The sequence below is a fragment of the Macrobrachium rosenbergii genome, chromosome 41 (genome assembly GCF_040412425.1).
Source record: "Macrobrachium rosenbergii isolate ZJJX-2024 chromosome 41, ASM4041242v1, whole genome shotgun sequence".
NCBI classification, from domain to species: Eukaryota; Metazoa; Arthropoda; class Malacostraca; order Decapoda; family Palaemonidae; genus Macrobrachium; species Macrobrachium rosenbergii.
In genome coordinates, this window is record NC_089781.1 from 43,321,072 (window position 1) to 43,333,685 (window position 12,614).

General features: G+C 48.1%; 1 protein-coding gene across 2 annotated transcripts in view; it reads left to right on the forward strand.

The window, feature by feature from the left end:
• The first annotated feature begins 260 nt into the window (after positions 1–260).
• The window catches only part of Ptp69D (Protein tyrosine phosphatase 69D), a 752,166-nt gene continuing 739,812 nt past the window's right edge, over positions 261–12,614 (forward strand). The window contains exon 1 of one of the 2 annotated variants that reach the window (XM_067084316.1): positions 261–416. The gene's annotated coding sequence lies outside the window, so the exon portion shown is untranslated. The remainder of the gene's footprint in view (positions 417–12,614) is intronic. The other variant, XR_010849719.1, reaches the window with a different exon arrangement.

Sequence of the window (12,614 nt, forward strand, 5' to 3'; positions counted from 1 at the left end):
TGTCTAAATGAAATGGATTCAAGAAAAAAATGATCTAAATTAAAGGATACAATAAACACTCGGCTCCTACCGCAGACGTTTATATTAACAGTTGAGTTGATCATTTGTGGCTCTTTTGGCATTTTATTCAGGTGTTGTTGAACAAGTTACGGATGTCTGTTTAAGAGAAAATGACTCTTTCTAGATCTGAAACGCGACATGTTAATAAAAGGTAGTGAAATAGTGAATTAGTCATAGTATTTGCCTGTGTCTCGCCGCACCCAGCAACTTTGTCCGGTTGCCGTCAGATGGCATTAGTGTACAGTAAGCGTTGTTGTTGTCGTTAACTTCTAAGAGTAAACAAAAGTTCTTTCAGTGATTTTTTACCAATCACAGGATTCCATTACCCGGCATAGGTTGTTGCTAAGATAATGATGGTAAGTAGAAATCGGGGGAATGATTTATTTGGTGTGTGGCACCATGTTTGCAGAGAATGAAAGGGTTGAATTTGAAGGTGCTGCAGAAGACGCCTTTGGTCGGAGGTGGTGTTGTCAGTGAGTGAGTGTGGGAGGGGGGGGAAAGAGGGAGGGGAAGGCTCACATTATCCTTCTCCCTGTCCACTCTTACCACAAGCACATTGGACACTTGTTTGCCCTCTGTTTCAAGAAATTCACTACTTGGACTGTAGATGATAGGCGGCTCGTAGCCTGGCCATGTCGTCATCTCAGCAGAGTCGTCCCGGTAGCATAGCCTAGGCCCAAGATAGCCTCCCTCCCCTCCCCCCTCCCTCCAAAGGCCTGCTTGTACAGTAGGTGCTGCACCATGGAGTCATGACAGCTCCTTTCGATGGGGCTGCCCTAACTTTGATGATGAGTCTTGGAATAGGCCTGAATAACTCTGACAATATCTAGCCTAGGCTGTTGAGGCTCGTTGAGTTGGGGAATGAAGACGAGAAATGACTGACTTTTGGAAGCTTTTCTTGGACACCCGCACACTGGAGTTGCCAGTGTTATTCTCTTCCATATATGTTATATATCTAGCCTATTTACTAAATTGGAAATAAATAACTGATTCAGTTTTAGGTAATTCTAAGTAATGCAGACACGGCTGCTTTTACCTTGGAAATTGGTTTTCCCTGCAGTTTTAGTGCCTTTGATGCAGAAGCAGCAGTTGTCGTGTGGGGGTCAACTGTTGTTTACATCCTACCTCTACCCAACAGTGGTGGGGGACTTTGGGATTGCGGGGTACTGGGTGGGAGACATACGTAAACAAAGCACCATGTTTGAGTTCTGGTAAAGACTGAGAATATGCCACCTTTAGGGAGCCATATGATCCACAGGAGGGAGAGGTTGTGGGTAGGTGGGTTACTCCTGGTGGTGGATGCACAAGGTACGTGTTGGTATAAGTGGGTGGGGATTGACTGACAGGTAGAGTCGGACATAAATAACAGCATCACAGTCTGCCACTTCAACATCAAAAACGCTAAAACTTTAGGAAAAACCAATTTCCAAGGTAAAAGCAGATGTGTCCCCAATACTTGATTGCGAAACTCACAAGTTGCGTGGAGCGGGGTGGTAGGGATGACGTCCGAGAGTTGCCAGACGGGGGATGTGCAAGTGACGTCATGAAATGGACGTGACATGAAGGTACCAGACATCTGCCTTGTAAATACAGATACCAAGAGACAGTGATTATGAAACACACAAAACCGTACTGTGGAAATAAACCAGAAAAATACAGAAACTGACCTTAAAGGGGTGGAGGGTATAGATCCGCCGCTGCCTTAAGGAACGCGTGAAACCTGGTTTTTAGGTCCTCAAAATGAATTTGTTCCGACACAATATACAAACCCTCAGTCCTTTACATTAGGGATTACTTTCAGGCATAGGCTGGAAACGGCCGTTGAACTTCAAACAAGGTGGTTAGGCAGTTAACTACTGTCCGGGAGGCGGGAGTACCGCCTGCCCGGATGTAAACATTCCAATTTGCTTTCGGCCGTCGTAGCGTTCGGACGTTGATCTTCGCCGCTCTCTGCCTGACAGCAATTTTTCTTCTCTTTGGTGGGAAATTCTTTGTTTTTTCTTTCAATTATGGAAAAACCAACTAAGCCCTCCTATCCCCAGCGTGTGTGTCCCGGGGTAGGGGGGAAGAAATGCAATTCTTTTAGATCTCGAGTCGACGTGGACCCACACGCCCTCTGTACATCTTGCAGGGGGCGTGTGTGTTCACGCGACGATACTTGTAGTGAGTGTTGTTTGTGGTCCTCCGAGCAATGGGGTAAGTTCGAAGGGAGGCGACGTTACCGTCGTAAGCCTACCAAGGAGTCGTCCGAGGGAAATACGCCCCCGACGACTCCGTTGGTGGCGAATGTGTCGGGCTTATTCTCCCTCCCGGCGAACTTCCCCTTCTCGCTCCCTCTCCCTCGGGTGAGGACTCCCCCTCCCCTTCCTCTTACGTTTCTTCGTTTGTGGAGGGGCGTGGGGGAGAGTTGGACCGCGACATCCTCTCGGAAGTCTCTTCCTGTTCCGGAGGGGAGTTTTTTCCTCCAGAGCGAGTGGAGGCTTCGCTTTCTAACCCGACTCTTGCTTCAGGTCCCGGACTGGATAGCCAGACACTGAATCCCAGCACATCCTGGCTACACCTGGGCCTACCTGGCTCAGCACTGGAGGGATTGGCTCCCCTGCCTCCCCCTCCAGTCACGACCTACGCGGCAACGACAGCCACTACGACAACCGTCACCTTCTCGAGGTTCATCCAGATGCCGATTTCAGTGGCTTCACACCTGGACAGCCAAGTGTCGGCGTGATCCGCGGACCAGCACGCTGTTCCACTGCCGCCTGGCTTCCTGGCTCCATTCACGCGTGCTGGCCCCTCCTACATGGTGACATCATCATATCCATATGTGACTGTTGCTGACCATGGCCTGCCCTCGGATACGGTTCCTCGTCTGACTCTCCAGCCCGGCCCTTCGTCTGCTTCCATCCCCATTCCATCGACCCTGGCGCGGCCCGACTTGAATCTTCACGTGGGAGGGGCGGCGCCTGCATTCCTGGCCCCGCCCACTTTTGTTCCTAATAGACGCGCGGCTCTCTCTGCCCAGGCAATTGCTGGCCCGAGCTCCGCTGTCGCTGCCCGGGATGTGCCTTCTGCTGCAGCCCCTCCTGCTATTCCTGCTGTTCCTGAGTCGGCTGCCGCGCTTTCCTGGCTTGGGGATTTGACTGCTGTCCTGAAGCAGATGGTGAAGAAGAAGAAGAAGAGGTCTAGGAAGGTGTCATCTTCATCTTCATCATCGTCGTCTTCGTCTGCTGCTTCCGCTTCTCCTTCCTAGGCTTTGCAGTCGAAGAAGAAGAAGTCTGCCTCTCCCCCCCCTAAGAAACCTCGTACCGAGACTTCTAAGGGTCTGCCTCCTTCCACAGGGAAGGCAGTGGGATCTCTCGTTGGCTCTTCCCGATCCTCGGATCAGGGAACCGCTGCCCTGGCCTCCGGGCCAGGGGTACCGGGAGCCAAGGGCGTGCAGACCAAGAAACTTCTTGCATCTCAGGCCAGCGAGTCCGCATCGGACACTTGTTCGCGAGTTGCTCTTGAGTACCCGGGTCTCCAAGGAGACTCGGGTACCCCAGTCTGTTACGGTTGACACTTCTCGCCGTACAGACCAGGGCATGGGGTGAGAGAAAGAGCTGGGGCATGCAGGTGCTCCGTCTCTTCCTGCTGGCACTCCTTCAAGTGCCAAGTCAGGTTCCCGGGACAGTGCTTCAGCCCTGCGGGGCCAAACGCAAGGAGAGGTAGGGAAGAAGTCCCCTACTCAGTCTTCCCGAGAGGCTCCAGCCTCGAAGAAGTCTGGGGCGCGTCCAGAGGACAGCGCAAGCTCGCGCCAGCCAGCCGCGCGTTCGACTCCTCCCAGTCCCCGGCCACGTCCGCGCAGCCAGCCTGGCTCGGGGGAGGCGAGTGCACGGCTCGGCTCTCGCGAGCCGCTCCGCTCTCCTCGAGAGATCGTTTCACCTGGGCTGAAGCGGTCTCCTCGACCCAGGGGCTTGTCATCACCGCGGGTTGGTGACCGCTCTCGGCCCGCTGCCTCTGCTGGTTCTGCCAGTAAAGGCAGTGGGAGCGCCCGATCTTCCTCGCCTGTCCCCTCCGCCCCTTCGGTTTCTTCCAGGGGCGAAGTCGAGAGGAGGAACTCTGGGGATTGTTCTCCCCAGAGTTCTACTGTGTGGGGTATGCACCTGGCTCGGTCCTTGGCTCGACCAGGTCCTATGCCCGCGTAGTTCAGGAAGGTCCTCGGGGGTCTGCCGAGGTTCTCCCTCCTGCAGGGAGAGTAGTTCGGGAGGACCGCACTCTGGAAGGACTCGAGGGTCCTCTGCCCCAGGATGTGGACACCCCCGAAATACAGAGGACTTTTGCAGAGGTTATCGCACTGATTCGTCAGCACAATGACCTCAGGGAAGGGACCACGGCCTCGTCTGTGGATCGTCCGTCGCGCCTCGAATCCTTCTGGGGACCCAAGAAGGAACCCAAGGCTTCGGTGGGGCTGCCGTGGTCCACGCTTGCCGAGGGGGTACTCGATCAGGTGAACGGTCTTGTGTCTGGGCAGGACAGTTCGCTTCGATCGAGCCGCTCGGACAAGCTTCTTCCCCCCCTCTGCCTCGTCAGAAGCGTTTCTACGCACCAGTGGAAGGGGTCGTTGCTGACCAAACAGGTTGACCCGGACCTGACTCATTTGGATCCGGGTCTGTCGTTGCAGCAATTGACTGCAGAATACATATTCCTCTCTCAGCAAGAAGCTGCAACCCTGGAAGCCACCGCCATGGCGGCCTTCCAAGCAGTCTCCTGGCTCGATATGTGGTCATTCACAGTATCGAAGGTAGCTGCTTCCTCGGGCGCTATCGCACCTGGGGAGGACTCCACCTTTGGGAGACTGTGCCAGTCTGGAGGTAGGGCCATTTCCTACCTCAACCACCAGACTGGAAACCTGTGGGCAAACCTTGTGCTAAAGCAGAGAGACGCTGTTCTCTCTCGCTTTGCCAGGTCCGTAGGTCCCAAGTCGCCCTTCGGAATGGACCATTGCTGGGTTCCTCCTCTCTCTTCCCTAGAGAGTTGATAGACGCCGTGGTGGACAAGCGCCGTGCCGATGACAGCGACCGGCTTGTTCACCAGGCAGTGGCCAAGACCTCCGGGTCTTCTCATCCCACTGAAGCCAGGTCTTCGGGCCAGGCTGGCACTTCCTCAGCCCCTAAGAAGTCCCAGTCTTCGAAGGGGTCCCGAGGGAACACCCAGCCTTCTTCTTCCTCGAGAAGGGGGGTCACTCCCGCCCTTTTCAGCCCACTTTCCAAGCCGGTAAAGGGGGCAAGGGTAAGAAGAAGAAGGGAAAATGCTAGGGGCGGCGTTCCCCCCCAAAAGCTGCTGAAGGTGGGGGGTTGCCTGTCGAGCCATTGGGCAACGTGGCAGCAACATGGAGCCGAGACCTGGATAGTGGATGTCCTTCGGGAAGGATATCTACTACCCTTCAAGTCTCGGCCTCCCCTCACCTACACTCCGGTCCATCTCCAAACATATCTACCAGGTTCGTCGAAGGACATCGCACTACAGCAAGAAGTGCAAGCCATGCTGAACAAGAGTGCTGTAGAAGTCATGTCGAACCAGTCTCCAGGCTCTTACAGCCGCGTCTTTCTCGTAGAGAAGGCCTCAGGGTGATGGAGACCGGTCATAGACCTCTCACCCTTGAACCGTTTCATTCGCCAGACTCGGTTCACGATGGAAACAGCGCAAACTGTGCTGGCCTCCATCAGGGAGAACGACTTCATGCTTACGGTGGACTTGAGGGATGCGTATTTCCAGATACCCATCCATCCGTCCTCGTGCAAGTACCTCCGCTTTGTCCTCGGGGAGTCAGTCTTCCAATTCAGGGCACTTTGCTTCGGGCTCTCGACCGCTCCCCAAGTGTTCACGAGAGTTTTCTCTCTCGTGTCAGCTTGGGCCCACTCGCACAGGATACGTCTACTTAGGTATCTCGACGACTGGCTAGTCCTGGCGAGCTCTCACTCGCTACAGGACAGGAATCGTCTCCTCGAGTTTTGCCGGGATCTAGGGATTATGGTAAATCTGGAGAAGTCAGATCTCACCCCCAAGCAGAGGACAAAGTACTTGGGCATGCTGATAGATATGGTGGCAGCGAAAGTCTTTCCCTCGGACTCTCGTATCAGCAAGTTCAGGCAGGCAGCACAGTTGTTCCTGTCACGACAGGAGCAACCAGCTCGGCAATGGCAAGTCGTCATCGGTCACCTGTCGTCATTGGAGAAACTAGTACCTCACGGGCATCTTCACCTGCGGTCTCTCCAGTGGAGACTAAAGGAGTATTGGTCCCAGTCCAGAGACCCCAGTCCTTCCTCATTCCTCTTTCCGAGGAGGTGAGAAAGGACCTTCACTGGTGGTCAGACAACAGGAACCTCTTGATAGGAGTATCCCTGCATACTCCCCTCAAGACATGCTTCTGTTCTCGGACCTGGCATCGACCGAGGGATGGGGCGCACACCTGGAGGAGTTGCTGACTTCAACAGTGTGGCACCGGGACGACAAGCACCTTCACATCAACATCCTGGAACTCAAGGAGGCCTTCCTGGCCCTCCAGGAGTTCCAGGATCGAGTGATGGGACACTCCGGGTACTGATGAGACTTTGTAATGAAACAGATAATACCACGGTAGTGGCATACGTCAACAAGCAGGGGACTGGTGTCCCACCAGCTTCATCAGTTGACAATGCAGGTGCACTGTGGGCCATGGCTCACTCGGTAGAGCTGTCAGCCAGGTACATTCCAGGCAAAAGGAATGTCTGGCAGACAAGCTCAGCCGCCAGAGCCAGGTGGTAGGGACCGAATGGTCCCTCCATCAGGAAGTAGCTGAAAGGCTGTTCACCTGTGGGGCAGCCAGCCATCGATCTGTTCGCCACCCGCACAACAGAAAACTCCAGGTCTTCTGTTCTGTCGTGTCGGACCCATGGGCCGCTCTGACGGAGGACTCGTTCCAACACCCGTGGGACAATGTTGACGCATATTTCCCCATTCTGCCAGATTCGCCGAAATGATCACCCCGAATCTCAGAATGACTCTGGTGGCACCCAAATGGCCCCAGGCCATTTGGTACCCGGACCTGCTAGCTCTCCTCTCCGAGGCACCGAGATCCCCTGGCCCAACCTTCTCGCCAACCTCACGCAGAGCAGTTCCACTTGGCAGTGCATTCCCTGTGTCTTCACGGCTGGAGGTTATCCACCATCTCTTGCAAGCAAGAGGCTTTTTCGGATGCTCACTAGCAGCAACAGAGATGGCAGGATACCTCAGAAGATCCTCCGCAGCGGTATACCAGGGAAAGTGGTCCGTCTTCTGTGGTTGGTGTCAGATTCGAAGGGTATCTCTCCAGTCAGAGCTACTGTTCAGCAGGTTCGGACTTCCTCGTCTTCCTTCTAACTTGAGAAAGCTTCTCTCCGTTTCAGCTGTAAAAGGCTAACCGCATCCCACTCGGCCTAGTCTTGCCTTTCTGAAAGGAGTAGACATCTCCTCCTCTTTCGAGATTTCTCTACTCACTGAGAAGCTTCTTACTCTTCTTGCCCACCCAGGGATCTCAGGCCCCCGTGCAGTGGGATGTGACTCTCAAACCCGAGCCTGACTCATGCACCCATATGAGCCTTTTAGAGAGTCATCAGACATTGATCTGACCCTCAAGACCGTCTTCTTGCTTGCCCTGGCATCGGTAAAGAGAGTTGGCAAAACAAACGGACTTTCCTTTGATGTTAACCCTCAAACGCCTACTGGACGTATCATCGTGGAGGACCCAAATTGTCTGTTGGGTGCCAAGTGGTCACAGTCACCCTCGTCGACTACAAAAATTTCAACCTTCCATCAACTTTTACTCGACCGAAATGGTTCTGAAAAACGCAATTGTAAGCTAAAACTCTTACATTCTAGTAATATTCAATCATGTACCTTCATTTTGCAACAAATTGGAAGTCTCTAGCACAATATTTCGATTTATGATGAATTTTTGAAAAAAACTTTTTCTTACGCCACACGCAGTAACTCGGCCGAAAATTTCAGAAATTCTTTTGTCATTTTTGTCGTAATTTTTGCACTGTTCTATATTAGCCGTTACATAAAGTTTTATATATGAAAATGTGCACAATTTCATGTACAATACAACAGACAATAACTCATGGTTGTAGCTTTTATCAGTTTTGAAATATTTTCATATAAATCACGATAACTGCCAAAATTTCAACCTTCGGTCAACATTTAACTCGACCAAAATGGTAAAAAACGCAATTGTCCCTAAAGCTAAAACTCTTACATTCTAGTAATATTCAATCATTTACCTTCATTTTGCAACCAATTCAAGTCTCTAGCACAATATTTCGATTTATGGTGAATTTTTTAAAAAAACATTTTTCTTCTCCTTCGTCCACGCCAGAAATTCTTTAACTCCATCACGTTGTCGTAATGTTTGCACTAACTTTATATTAGTCATCACATAAAGTTTTATATGGAAATGTGCGCAATTTCATGTAGAATACAACAGAAAATAACTCATGGTTGTAGCTTTTATCAGTTTTGAAATATTTTCATATAAATCACGATAACTGTCAAAATTTCAAGCTTTCACCTTGTCAACTTTAACTCTCCCACCAAATGGTAAAAAATGCAATTATAAGCTAAAACTCTTACATTCTAGTAATATTCAATCATGTACCTTCATTTTGCAACAAACTAGAAGTCTCTAGCACAATATTTCAATTTATGGTGAATTTTTGAAAAAAAACTTTTTCTTACGCCTCACCATATCGGGGTAACTCTGCCAACATCTCAGAAATTCTTTCGTCATGTTGTCGTAATGTTTGCATCGTTTACATTAGTCGTTACATAAACTTTTATATATGAAAATGTGCCAATTTCATGTAGAATATCAACAGAAGATAGCTCATGGTTGTAGCTTTTATCAGTTTTGAAATATTTTCATATAAATCACTTTAACTGCCTTCATTTCAACCTTCTTTCCTCAACTTTGACTTCGACCGAAATGGTAAAAAACGCAATTGTAAGCTAAAACTCTTACATTCTAGTAATATTCAATCGTTTACCTTCATTTTGCAATAAATTGGAAGTCTCTAGCACAATATTTCGATTTATGGTGAATTTTTGAAAAAACATTTTCCTTACGTGTCTTAACTCGGCTAACATCTCAGAAATTCTTTTGTCTCGTTGCCGTAATATTTGCACCGTTTTATATTAGTCGTTACATAAAGTTTTATATATGAAAATGTGCGCAATTTCATGTAGAATACAACAGAAAATAACTCATGGTTGTAGCTTTTATCAGTTTTGAAATATTTTCATATAAATCACGATAAATAGAAAAATTCTACTTTTTATCAACTTTAACTCTTCCAAAATGGTCGAAAACTGCAATTGTAAGCTAAAACACTTACAGTCTAGTAATATTCAATCAATTAGCTTTCATTTTTTCAACAAACGGGAAGTCTCTAGCACAATATTTCGATTTATGGTGAATTTTTCCAAAAAACATTTTTTTACTCCTCCAGCCTTACTGATTCATGCATCATTTTGTGATAATATTTTCTCTGTGTTGCTTTGATTGTTTTACAATTTGTTATATACCAAAATCATCGCAATTTAGTGTACAATACAACTAAAAAAATTAACTCATTAGCTTTAACCGTTGTGGTTACAGCGTGATTTGTATACAATTATATGAGTTTTTTTGTGCTGTCATATATTCCAATATTTATATATGATAATGATATTTTTTCATTTCTGATGGTTGCATACTAAACTTCAGGCAATGACAAAAAAAAAAGCCAAAAATGAACTCTTAATCTTAAAAACTAAGCGTGCTGTGATTTTTTGAAAAAACTTTTTTTCCGCTTCCCACTAACTCACGAACAACCGCATACACAGAGACGTTTTGTAAATAGAGGCTCGGCGTTTACAGGGTTAAACACTCGAGGATGGGGATCAGTTAAATCGATTTCATCCCGGATTTCAGAGGACAAGACTCAGAACCCTTCGCCCTGATGCACGGTTCGAGTCCTTCACAATCCCCTCTCTAGAGGACTTTGTAGGTAATGATCCAGACGAGATGCTACTGTGTCCTGTTAGAGTGCTGCAGCGCTATCTGAAGAGGACTTGGCACCTGGCAGCCTGAATGTCGAACAAATTTCATTAGCACTGGCTCGACCAAGAAAGAAGTGTCCAAGAACACCATCTCTTTCTGGCTTTGTGAGACAATAAGGAGAGCGTACTCTGCTGCAGGAGAAGACGACACTGGTGCGCTTTGTCCGAGAGCTCACGAGGTCCGCAGCATTGGTCTGTCCCTCGCATTCGGAAGAATATGTCGGTTGTGCAGGTGCTGAAGGCGGGTGTGTGGTCCCAACAGACTACCTTCACCTCCTTCTACCTCCGGGATGTTGCACACAAGTCCTTGGACACTTTTTCCTTGGGTCCTGTGGTGGCTGCTCAACAAGTTGTGTAGCTTATCCAGCTCCCCTAACAGGACAGGTTGCATCTCGCCTATGTTGTACGGTTGTGATTGGGAGAATGAATGTTGAGTGACTGGCCTCTCTTCTTTCTCCCCATCCTGGCTCTCTTCCCACAGGCAGGAGCGGACGTGCCGTTACAAGCTGGATCTGGGCGAGTCGAGGCAGATAAGCACATAACGGGAGCTCCCATTCTATTTCCGTTCAGGTTAATAGAAGCAACCCCACTCCTTCCTCTTGCAAGGGGAGGAAGGAGACCATGACTATAAGACAAACCCAATGCTTGTATTTGCCTTATTGTCATCCGACGTCAAATTCTTCCTAGCCTACTTTGCATGAACTGACGTTTCCTCTTTCATGCAAAGGGACCCAGAAGTCTGACAACTGATCCTGTTTCCTACAACCCGATCTTTTGTCAGAGGAAGTTTTTCCCTTCCTCGCTCTCACGACCAGGAAGGGAAGACAATGTGGTGAACTCCAGTCAGTTCAGAGAGACTTTATTAGATTCCTCCCTCCAATCAGTGAGTCTCCTAATGTAAAGGACCGAGGGTTTGTATATTGTGTTGGAACAAATAACAATTTTTAAAGTAAATTGTATTTTTCCTAACTATACAAACCCGAGGTCCTTTACACTTTATGCCCACCTCATGCCACCCCTCAATCTGTACCTGGGCCAAAAGGCAAATTGGAATGTTTACATCCTTGTTTGAAGTTCAACGGCCGTTTCCAGCCTACGCCCGAAAGTAATCCCTAATGTAAAGGACCTCGGGTTTGTATAGTTAGGAAAAATACAATTTACTTTAAAAATTGTTATTTTAAAATAGGCCACTGACAGGTAGCCAACAAAGTTGTACTTTCTGTATCTGTAATTTTAGGTGTTGTGTCACGAGCTCATCCCACCGAAAATTTTTATGGTGTTGGTATGGGCACCGGGTCACTGGATCCATGAAATTTTTAGAGTGATTAACTTTTAAGTGGAGATTTTCATGACTTAAACAATCATATGATTCCAGCAGTCCGATCGATCTGGTCCCCGCACAATATAATCTTTGATCACTGATATTAGAGTTTACAGTTCCTACTTTCAATGGGAACAACGCAAAAATTGTCTGGTTTCACTGTATACCACCAAAACCCACTGCCCTCTATAACCCTCCCAACGTTATACTTTCTTTTGCCAAATTTAGTTTCATCTATTTTTCTACTTTGTGCTGAACTGCCTTCTATTTTCTGTTTCTGATTAAACCAGCAGTTTACAATTACTTCCAAATGAAAAGCTGTACAGTCATTGATGGCTATTTAAATTCAATTCATTCCTAACAACTTTGTAACTAAACAAATCGTAGTGAACAGGTTTGTAACTAAACAAATCCTAGTGAACAGATAACAAAATATCAATACAGTTTCAATATCCAGTTGTTCCGAAACAATATACAAACCCTCGGTCCTTTACATTATGAATTACTTTTATTTATTTTGAAACGGATTTTAACTCTTGAGCAAGGTGGTTAGGCAGTAACTAAGTATTCCAGGTTAGGCGGGATAAATAACCTGCCCGGATTAAACATTCTAGTTTGCTTTCTACTTTTCCATGCGCAGCTGACGTGTTTTAAATCTCTGCCTGACTGTCATTAAGCTCTTATTATCCCGGTGGGATCTTTCTGTTTTTTGTGAAGATATAGGTATGCTTGATATTTATTAATACAAACCCACGATTTGTGATAACCTTGCATAAGCATCGGTTTGGGTAGCCTTTGTCTTGGGTTTGATTTCCAAGGTTGGTTGCAACTGACTTAAGCGTAACCAAGTGGTAATGCTTCTCTCCAGCAGCCCTTTCCTGTAAATACTGAAGGCACCCCTGTACTTTCGGAGATATAGTTTGGGACGCAATATCTTCACTCCCTACATCCATCGGGACTAAGAGTTAGTTCCCTTCTTGGGCTTCCATTTTTCCTCCGTGTATAAGGGGCATCACTGGGATCTTCGGAGATGCTGAGTGTTGCTTCTCATTTAGAGAATTGCGGGCCGAGTGGGAAAGGTTGCGGCATCGCCGATAAGTTCCGCTTCCAAAAGTACCTTGGTGGCCTCCTCCTCCCTGCC